We start from the raw sequence: 11,402 nt of genomic DNA on the forward strand, positions 1-11,402 counted from the left end.
GAGGCTGGGGAGGGGAGTTGCATTTCAGACAGGCTGGTGAAATAATTAGCAATTAATACTGTGCTGCTGTTTAGCAAGCCATTGTTCAGCTACACTTTGCCATTGGCACACGGACCCCAGCGACTTGCTGAATGGTTTCACAGTGTCTTATCTCATTGTGTGGAATTTGTGTTGCTTTGTGGGCAGGCGGGCATTTCAAAAAGGGGAAACCCAATTTAGCGGGCTAAAATGGAAATAACACCAAGGCTCTCTTCTCCTGTTACCTTTGCAGAGAGGGACCAAGAGTGCCAGCTGAACTGGGGAGGAAATAGGCTGGTCTGCCCCTGTGCCTTTCATTTTCATTTATTTAGAGTCCTCCGGACAACCTGTTTATTGAACTTTCACCCTTGCAGAAAACCGGCAGGGAGGTTAGACTATTATGTGGTCTGGTGGAGGTTGTATGGCAGTAAACATTCATCTCTGTTTGCTTGCGGGCTGTTCATGCATCTTCTTGCCAATCATTCATTCATCCCATGCTTTTCAGTGTATTGCCCCATCATTGTTATAACTGCAATAAGCCTGTAATTTTTTATTTTTAAAAAACACATAATCGGCTTTGCTGTACCAGGGTGAAAGAGCGCTTGAATAAACTTTAATTGCAGAACCCTCCATTTCCATTATGCACTGGAATCCCTCACGCAAAAGAGTGAGGATCTTTATCTGTTTACACACTTACACGATACTCTCTGCAATATCATACTCTCAGGGCTAACAATAGAAGCAACTAAGACTATTGCAAAATAAATTCTATTCCACCTTCTTAGAAACAGCAGCAACCTGAATGCACAATGGTTTGCAGATTTAAACATCATACAATGTATAAAAGGGTGCAGAACCAGAGCAACAAACAAAAATTGAAGAAATAACAACCGCAGAGCATCAATGTTAAAATAACAAGCCAAGAAAAGAAAAATCTGATGTTGTTGTTGTTGTTTAGTCATTTAGTCGTGTCTGACTCTTTGTGACCCCCTGGACCAGAGCACGCCAGGCACTCCTGTCTTCCACTGCCTTCCGCAGTTTGGTCAAACTCATACTGGTAGCTTTGAGAACACTGTCCAACCATTTCGTCCTCAGTCGTCCCCTTCTCCTTGAGGCCTCAATCTTTCCCAACATCAGGGTCTTTTCCAGGGAGTCTTCTCTTCTCATCAGGTTTAAAGTATGGGAGCCTCAGCTTCAGGATGGGTCCTTCCAGTCCATGGGACTCTCAAGAGTCTTCTCCAGCACCATAATTCAAATGCATCAATTCTTCGGTGATCAGCCTTCTTTATGGTCCAGTTCTCACTTCCATATATCACTACTGGGAAAACCATAGCTTTAACTATATGGACCTTTGTTGGCAAGGTGATGTCTCTGCAAACAATTCATTGAAACAGCAGCAATTCATAAAGTGACGATCCTCACAGCAGCAGTGACATGATTAAAACAACAAAGGCTAAAAAAACAAAAGTGAAAAATCCCCACCAGGATTCAATTGATGGCAGCTTGGTGCTATCCAGATGTTTTGGACTACAACTCCCATCCTTTAGGGTTGCCCTGAAAAAAAGAAGATGTTGAGCTTTTTCGGGGGGAAAAGACTTGTTGGGCTTTTTTTTTTTTTTTTTTTTTGCCTAAGATCCAGGACAGAGTGCTGCCTTTTGGAAAAATTCCCCAGACGTCATTTCCTCCTTTGAGATCCCAGTAATGCCATACATCCTTCTTTACCATTGGGGCTGATGGGAGTTGGGGTCTGAAACATCTGGAAAGAACCAGTTTGGGGAAGACTGGTCTGAGATAATGAAAAGCTCTTCAAGGGCCATATCAAACTAACAAAGATGGGATCAAGTATTAATATTTCTTGGCTGGGAGTTCCACAAATGTGGGGAGTAACGTAGGATGCTGCCTTATACCGAGTCATAGAACTGTAGAGTTGGAAGGAGTCACAAGGGATAATGCAGAAATCTCAACTAAAACATCCATGACAGATAGCCCTGTAACCTCTGCTTAAAAACCTCTATGGAAGGAGAGTCCACAACTTCCCGAGGGAGACCATTCCACTGAGAACAGCTCTTACCACCTGAAAGTTCTTCCTGATGTTTAGGCAGAATCACCTTTCTTGTAACTTGAAGCCATTGGTTTGAGTCCTACCCTCCAGAGCAGGAGAAAACAAACTTGCTCTATCCTCCATGTGAAATATTTGAAAATGGCTGTCACATCTCCTCTAAGTCTCCTCTACTGTCTACACTGACTGGCAGCCAATCTCCAAGATTTCAGGCAGGTCTCTTTGAACCTGGGACCTCTTGCTTCTAAGGCAGATGCTCAATCACTAAACTGTGGTTCTTCCCCGAGGTGATAGAAGACGCCCTGTCCCTGAAGCATTACAATTAAATTGGGTAGTGCTCCTGGCATTACCAGGTGGACCAAACTATTTCTACTCCTGATACTACAATGGACTATGATTATATTATGGAAATCTTGAGTAAGCTGCTTTGAAAACTGCTCTCAGGCTATCAAGCTGGATATAAGTAACTTATAAATATTTTGCATATATTTCCATGAATACAACAAATTATTTGCATATATTTGCATGAAGTTTATCCGGCCATGTTGAACTCACTCAGATGATGATGATGATTTTTTTATTTGTACTCTGCCCAGCCACTCTGGGCAGCTTCAAGAAATATAAAAGCGTAATGAATCATCAGACATTAAAAACTTTCATATACACTCGAGAGACAGGCACTCTCGAGGTCGAACTAATGATAAACCAGGTCAAACATAATATTCAGATTGTGGTGGGCGGGCAGCACTGTTGGGATGCAGCCAAGGAATCGGGGGCAATTGGCAGGCCCCCAGCTGACCCCAGCCCACCGGCTGGTGAGCCGGGCGATCTCCAGTCCATGGATCAGCATGAAACTGCGACCCCAGCTTCAGACACCTTCAGAAACTGGAGCACACAACTCAGCAGAGTAAATAGCGCTGCGCAACAGAAGTGGTGGGGAGAGGCTGTGTTGAGCATATTTACAAGCAGTTTATTCAGCATACATCGGGACAAGAGGAAAACATGTCTTCTCTCCTTCGTGTTCAAGCAAGCAGCATAAGCAAAAGCTATACACAAACGGAAGTTCCCAGCGAGCTGTGCTGGAGTGTAAACAGACATGTGACACACAACAATCATGCCTGTCCCTTAAGGTGGAATGGAATATCCCAACAGGCACTGCTACTTGTGAATGAGAGCCAAACTCATCTCCACGATGGCTGGTCAAGCTGGAGGAGCCAGCTGCACTTGTGTTGCTGCCTCCCCAATGGCAGCAACAACAGAGGAAAAGGATGTTGTTGCATTGGGTGAGCTGACGAATGGGTGCCCCCTGGCAGCATCATAACCCCTGAAATCTGAAGCTGGCCTTGGCATCAAGTCCGTTGCTCACTGTTTAAATAAGATCACAGACAGGACTACTCCCCCCCCCCCTCTGTCAATATAGCCTCCTGGTACTTCAAAATTTAAGGCCTAAATTGATAATGTTTTGCTAGCATCACAGCCAGGGCATTATTAAAGTGGTGGCTTTCTCAGACCACAGTAGATTTGAAACAGGAGCTTAGCTTTCACAGCAGTGAACCTCGATTGTGCAGAACAATGATCACTGTACCATGGAGAAGACCTGTAATGCTCTCCCACTTAAAAGAAACAAAACAAAATCCGATCCTCGGGTAACCTTAGAAGCTATTTGCTCTAGCGGGTCAGAAAAACGCTCAAGTAGCTGAGATTAAAAGAGCTCCACAGCCAGTTCAAGGAGGGTTTCGGTTCCAATATGACATCCAAAATCATCTTTAAATCTCTCTCGCTTTCTCTCTCAGACATACATATCCCTCCCTCTTTCTTTGTACCTGTGTTTTTGCAAGCCTGTCTTCACGAATCAGTTGCCTTAGGGAATGTGCAAAAATCTGCACCGATTGTATATGTTAATTTAATATGCGTTTAAGTTATTTATTCTCTTAGGTTTATATCCTGCTTTTTAAAAAAATAAATTACGGACTCCAGGTGTTGTACAAGTGGTCCAAAGATGGTCACCCAATCAAGGTACTGACTAGATCTGGGCCTGCTTAGCTTCAGCATGCCTTCTGTCCATACCCTGGACACCAGGCCTGGAATCTGCACTTGGCCTACTGGGGCATTTGCAATCCCCGCGGCGGGATGAGCTCCCGTCTTTCGGTCCCAGCTCCTGCCCACCTAGCAGTTCGAAAGCACCCCTAAGTGCAAGTAGATAAATAGGTACCGCTTTATAGCAGGAAGGTAAACAGCGTTTCCGTGTGCTGCGCTGGTGCTGGCTCACCAGAGCAGCTTCATCACGCTGGCCACATGACCCGGAAGTGTCTTCGGACAGCGCTGGCTCCCGGCCTCTTAAACAAGATGAGCGCGTAACCTTAGAGTCGGACATGACTGGCCCGTACGGGCAGGTGTACCTTTACCTTTTATACACCCAGGGGAGCTCAGCAGATTTGATGACTTGCCTGGCTTCCCCCTCCCCGGAACTCACAGCCACTCATGCCCCCCAAATGCTAGCAGAAATGGGAGAGACGGTTGTTCGTGCTGGGGCCCCCACTGCAGGCAGCATGAATGCCCTGGTGACTGTGACGTACATATGAGAGTAAGGTAAAGGTAAAGGTGCCCCTGCCCGTACGGGCCAGTCTTGACAGACTCTAGGGTTGTGCGCCCATCTCACTTAAGAGGCTGGGGGCCAGCGCTGTCCGGAGACACTTCCGGGTCACGTGGCCAGCGTGACATCGCTGCTCTGGCGGGAAGTGCCGTTTACCTTCCCGCTAGTAAGCGGTCCCTATTTATCTACTTGCACCTGAGGGTGCTTTTGAACTGCTAGGTTGGCAGGCGCTGGGACCGAACAACGGGAGCGCACCCCGCCGCGGGGATTCGAACCGCCGACCTTTCGATCGGCAAGCCCTAGGCGCTGAGGCTTTTACCCACAGCGCCACCCACGTCCCCTCACATATGAGAGTGCTGGAGGAGAGATAATTAAACAGGTTACCCAATCAGGACCCAGGGGGGTGGAGTCAGAGGGACTATAAAACCAGCTCTGGGAGGGGCAAAGGGGGGAGTTCGTTGGGAGTTGGGTGGTTGGTTGGAGTGGGAGTGAATGGGGATAGAGTCTGTGGGGAGGTTGAGTTAGTGTAGCAAAATAAGCTGAGTCAGGAACAGTTAGGAGCTAGGAGGACAAGTAAATATCTGAGAGGTGGTTTAGTGAGTGAGAGCAGGTAGCGGAAGTTATAGGTCTAGATTTAACAACAAGGGTTTGAGGGAGGTAGCAGCTCAAAGGCAGATGAGGGGGAAAGTTGGAAAATCATGGGAGAGCCAGAGCAACACTCAGCTGACATGCTTTCATTAGAAAAACCCTTTGAGTCTTAAAAGCAGGAGAGCAAAGAGTCCCTTAGGCTTTGATTTTCAGTTCTAGCAGGGGGTATTTGAAGCACCGCTGAATACAGCTTCTTCCATAAAAGTATTCCTCATCCTTGGTATAGTTTGCTGGAACCAGAAACATCACAGTTTCTGCCCACTTGTGTTTCCCAGCACAATAACCACCGACAGGCTCATCCACCACGACTTTGTTGAAATGCCTTTCAAAACCATCCAAGCTAGTGGCCCATCCATCCTACATCTTCCATGAAACAACACTGGGTGCCTTAGCTTTGAAATCAAAATATGCATGAATCTGAATAGCCCCCATTCACTGAAGAGGGTGAGTGATGTGAGGAATCCAATTAATTTATTTAGAGTTCTTCAGCTCCTAATATATGACCACGACCCTTGCTGACACTGATGAGAGTTTCATGTCCCTGCCAAGAAAAGAGAAGAAGATCTTTGGGGAGTATTTAAGAGTTTACTAATGTTGTGTTTGGGGGAGGGAAGAAGGGATTGGAATTACTTGAACTGCTGGTTCCGTCATAAATATTGCCCAGCTAAGTAACTGTCATGGAGCTTCTAAAATTATATTCACATAAAGTGAACACTGAATCTAATTCCAAGAATGAACATTCCTGACAATGTTCTCCATAACTAAAAGGTGAACTTCATCCTTGGCCTTTGGTCATGCTGGATGGCTCTGCCTGCTTAGTATTTTACTAACTGTGAATAAATGTATTGCACAAGAGAACTATACTGAAAACAGGAAAAAATACAGTAATCTATAATAGAAAGAGCAAGAAAGACATGAAAGGCCCCTTGGAAGTATCAGCTACTAAATGGCACTATCCCCTATTCTCCAAATCTGACTATGGTGGTTCCCTCCTCATGTCAAATGGACAAAAAGAAAATAAAAATGGTGCACAATGAATGAAAAATGTGGAAATATGGGAAGCATGCTAAAATGAGCTACAATGGATATTTTTGAGACTTGAAGAGAATAAAAAATGAAAAGGGGCACAGATTATGACGGTAACATTCTTAGCAGTTATTGGGATTTCGTTAATTCTTTCAAAAAGGGATATACTCCCAAGTCAATATGCATAGGATCTGGCTGTAAACGTCGGCTCAGTTGGGAAAGGCTGGGCACACAACCAACCCTCCCATTGAAATCTCTGGCCTTGATCCAGCTGTAGTTGTACGTATGTAGCTATTGTACATGTAATAATAATAATAATAATAATAATAATAATAATAATAATAATAATAATAATTTATTGTTTCCCCAGCCACTCTGGGTGGCTTCCAACAAAGTATTAAAATACAGTGGTCCGTCAAACATTAAAAGCTTCCTTAAAGAGGGCTGCTTTCAGATATCTTCTAAAAGTCTGTTAGTTGATAGTTGTTGTTCTCTTTGACATCTGGTGGGAGGGCGTTCAACAGGGCGGGTGCCACTATTGAGAAGGCCCTCTGCCTGGTTCCCTGTAACTTGGCTTCTCGCAGTGAGGGAACCTCGGCACTGGACTTCAGTGTCTGGGCAAAATGATGGGGGTGGAGACGCTCCTTCAGGTATACTGCACTGAGGCCATTTAGGGCTTTAAAGGTCTGCCCCAACACTTTGAATTGTGCTTGGAAACGTACTGGGAACCAATGTAGATCTTTCAAGACCGGTTTTATGTGGTCTCGGCGGCTGCTCCCAGTCACCAGTCTAGCTGCCACATTCTGGATTAGTTGTAGTTTCCAGGTCACTTCCAAAGGTAGCCCCACGTAGAGCGCATTGCAGTAATCCAAGCGAGAGATAACTAGAGCATGCACCACTCTGGCGAGACAGCCTGTGAGCAGATAGGGCCTCAGCCTGCATATCAGATGGAGCTGGTAAACAGCTGCCCTGGACACAGAATTGACCTGCGCCTCCATGGACAGCTGTGAGTCCAAAATGACTCCCAGGCTACGCACCTGGTCCTTCAGGGGCACAGTTACCCCATTCAGGACCAGGGAGTCCTCCACACGTGCCCGCCTCCTGTCCCCCAAAAACAGTACTTCTATCCTGTCAGGATTCAACCTCAATCTGTTAGCCACCATCCATCCTCCTACCACTTCCAGACACTCACACAGGACCTTCACTGCCTTCACTGGTTCTGATTTGAAAGAGAGGTTGAGCTGCTTATCATCTGCATACTGATGAAAACCCAAACCAGCAATGAAGTGGCCCAGGCAGAGTCGCTCGGCGTTGTTTGCTGGAAGACTCTTCCAGGCAGCTCAGCAGAGCTGGGGTGAGCATCATGGTGCAGAAAAGAATGTGCCTCTGTGTTAAATGCCGGTGTGCACAGATTGTGGCAAAAGACTCTTAGAAGAAGTTAAAGGTAAAGGTAACGGGACCACTGACCATTAGGTCCAGTCGTGGCCGACTCTGGGGTTGTGGCGCTCATTTCGCTTTATTGGCTGAGGGAGCCAGCGTACAGCTTCCGGGTCATATGGCCAGCATGACTAAGCCACTTCTGGCGAACCAGAGCAGCGCATGGAAACGCCGTTTACCTTCCCGCCGGAGCGATACCTATTTATCTACTTGCACTTTGACGTGCTTTTGAACTGCTAGGTTGGCAGGAGCAGGGACTGAGCAATGGGAGCTCACCCCATTGCGGGGATTCGAACCGCCAACCTTCTGAGCGGCAAGTCCTAGGCTCTGTGGTTTAACCCACAGCGCCACCCACGTCCCTTTTTAGAAGAAGTTAACTTTAGTGAAATCTTTCTTGAGATCTTCTGCCTTTCCTTTATCCAGTCACCTATGAAATTTGCATGCATGTGAAGTCCAATTAATGAACGGCATATGTTTCAGCCCAGAATTACCATTGCTGCAGTGACCACTGAAGGCAAAACATTTGCAGTCTTTTTTCTTTTTTGGCATTTAAATTGATCTAGCCTCAACTCTGCACTTTATAGGGTTGTTTTTTGTTTTTTTTTTTTTGGCTGCTGAATACACACACACACACACACACACACACACGGTTTCATACTGCCTACTTCCTGTATTTCAAAAGTGTATGGAACAGGGGATTCACCAGCATTTATTTACTTTATAGTGGTTCCCAGGACGTTCCCTGAAAACAACTCCCTCTTCTTCACTTTTCTTACACATGTCAAAAGGCAGATTTGGAACAAATTATGTAGAATTACCAGTGGCAGAATTGCAGGGCGTAATTATCTGTTTTGTTGCAATAAGACAATAATAATTATGTTGCTCTTTTTTTAAAGAACTCAACAGGGATAACTGGATTTCTTTCAGCTTGGATGTAACCATAATAACAATTTAAGCTACTAGTTAAAAAGTATGGTTTGCCTTTGTTTTCCTTTCTAGTGGAGCAAAGTATACTTTGAAAGAAGCTGGCCCCTCCCAAATCACCTTTTGTGGCCTACAAACAAGCACAGGGTTCTGTCAACTGCATACAATGTCTGTAGGCAAAAGCTGGCATAAATCCTTGAGAAATTTGTTGAAAGTGCTGGAAATTATCCTTTCTTTTTTTGCTGACAATTCTCCAATTATAAGAAAAGAAACCGCATCCAAAAGTTATCAAAGGGGAGAGAAAACATCACTGAAATTCTTGTGTGCAGAGTTTTGTTGCACTTACCTTACTTCTGAGGTCATTGAGAAAGGGTATTTCATATTTCATTCTACAAATCATCTCACCATTGTCTGGTCTGTGCAGCCTTCCCAGGTGCCCACAATTCAATCAAAGTCCAGGAGAGGGTATCTCTCCAGAGATATGCACTCTGACTGCCTGCATTTCCTGTAAACACAATGGCTTCCCCAGCTTGTCCTTCCTGTAAGTTTGGGAAGGGGGGTCCTGCCTACCATGTGTTCGGCAGTTGTTTGTTTTAAAGTGTTTTTACTTCTTAAGAAATCATCAAAAATGTGAAAAGGACTTCTCTTTTCAAAAAGGAAAGAAGAAAAATATCTGTGACTGCACTCATCTCAGGCACTTGGAAGCCAGCCTTTGTGGCTTCTTGTGCTTCACTTAAACGGACAGAAAGGTGTCATGAAGCAACTTTCTCCCAGGGGCTTTTTCAGACCAGGAAGTGCAGACACCTGGGGAGGCTGTCCCACAGACATCAAAGTGCAATTTCAGAAAGTTCAAAGTGCCCCAAGAAAAAGGCAGAAATGTTGAGGCCTCTTTTGCAGGGGAAGAACTTGTGAGTAATCAGGGCAGAGTCTTTGGCACAGGTCTAGCTGAAAGTAAACCCTACCCCACAAAAGCATTGAAATATTTTAGCCGATGCGCTTTCGTTACAGCCCTGAACCCTGCAAAAGAAGTGCAGAGTGCAGCTTTCCCTCCCACAATTGCTCAGAGGAATATCGGAAGCCCCCTTATACTGAATCAGAACATTGGTCCATCCAGCTCAGTATTGTTGACATGGACTGATGGCTGGTCTCCTCAGCTGGGGGGCAGGGGATGTTCCCAGCCCTGCCTAGAGAAGCAAAGAACATAAAAAGAGTCAAAGGCCCATCTGCTCCAGAATCCTAAAGTGGCCAACCAGATGCTTATGGCAAGCCTGCAAATGGATAGCAAAACATGGCAGGGGAATGAACTTGGGCACTTCTGCATTCAAAGCAGGTGTTCTACCATTGAGTTACAGTCCCCAAGTCTACTGGTAGTCCAGATCCATTTGATCTCAGCAAATATTTATACCTAATCAGTGGATCCTCTTTCCTTACAACAGGGAAGCCAACAGCCAGCTCCTCTCTTACGTTACCAAAGAACAACTTTTCAGTGTGAGCTTTGGCACCGTTGGCAACTGGATGCCCCAAGTTGGGTTGCAGAAGAGACATGGTAGATCCTTTCCTACTTTGATGAGGCCTAGTGGGTGCAACTGATGGTGGAAGTAGGGGCAACAGCAGCAGGTTTCAGTGTTGTTCTGACCAGTTCTGGTAGACTAGGAGTTGCTGTTTGAATCTCCCAGAGAGTTCCAGAGTGCTAGGTGGGATCATGGCAGAATATAACGCCTGCTCCCACACCCAGCTGTTTTGTGTGTGTGCGTGTTTGTTTTTAAGATGGGGGGGGGGGGGATATCAGGCTGGTAGACCCTGGCAGAGTGCTTGGACTCTGGAAACTGCCCAAGAATGACCCATCCTTGGCCTCTATTTAGAGGGAAGAGGCAGTGACCCTTGTAGGGTATCGTATGGGATTTTAATGGATAGCCACTTATGACAAGCCAAAGAGCTGCAACTGTTGTGTTATTGGCTCAGCACTAAATAAGGCCTCTCATACACTACATCAAATGTTTATCTTGTTCCAGTACTAAACTAAACAGTGGACCTGGGTGTGCATATCAGTCATCCTCTGCCCTAAAAAAACAAAACCCAAAAACAACCAGCAGTATTTTAATGAGGACGTGTTTATTTGAGCAATATGGCAACTATGGCTGTGTAACGTCACTCAGTCTAGTCAGACCTTCTGGCGGAGATGTCAACAGTATATAGCCTCTTGCCCTTTACACACGTCAAGCTATCTGGAGTTGCTTTTCATTTGTTTTGGTCTTCAGGCTGAGCCAATCGGACCTTCATCCCACCTGCTCATTTTCTCAGCATATCAGACATGCTGCGGCATCTGCTCCTATGTTATTTGTTCCTGACGGTTGAGGCAGGCTGCTCCAATCATCATTAGAGCTCCCTGGCCAAGAAATTGTCAGCAAGCAGTGTAGCCATATGGAATTACACACTGTTTCTTAAACATTGTGACAACGTTTGATGAGCAGCACGTATTGCATGCGTTGTATTGTCTACAATTAACTTCATTCTCTTCCTGAGGAGTCATCCTTAATTTCGAGTGGCACAAACTGAAGTGAGTTTGCTCCTCAGGATTCCCTTTTTAGGAATCTGGTATTGAGCATTCACCGGATGTTCTCAGAATGTTGGGTATCAGTTTTTGACATTGATTTCAGAATTTTGACAGTATTTGAGGGAACACACACAATGTGTTTG

At 45.4% G+C, this 11,402-nt stretch overlaps 1 long non-coding RNA gene across 1 annotated transcript in view; it reads right to left on the minus strand.

Moving 5' to 3' along the window:
- Positions 1 to 10,347, minus strand: part of LOC310674230 — a 29,844-nt gene extending 19,497 nt beyond the window's left edge. Inside the window, exon 1 of the long non-coding RNA XR_014509455.1 lies at positions 10,268 to 10,347. This is a non-coding gene — a long non-coding RNA (uncharacterized lncRNA). The remainder of the gene's footprint in view (positions 1 to 10,267) is intronic.
- Positions 10,348 to 11,402: the final 1,055 nt, after the last annotated feature.

This window comes from Podarcis tiliguerta, assembly GCF_965153285.1.
Source record: "Podarcis tiliguerta genome assembly, chromosome: 3".
In the NCBI taxonomy this organism is placed as follows: Eukaryota; Metazoa; Chordata; class Lepidosauria; order Squamata; family Lacertidae; genus Podarcis; species Podarcis tiliguerta.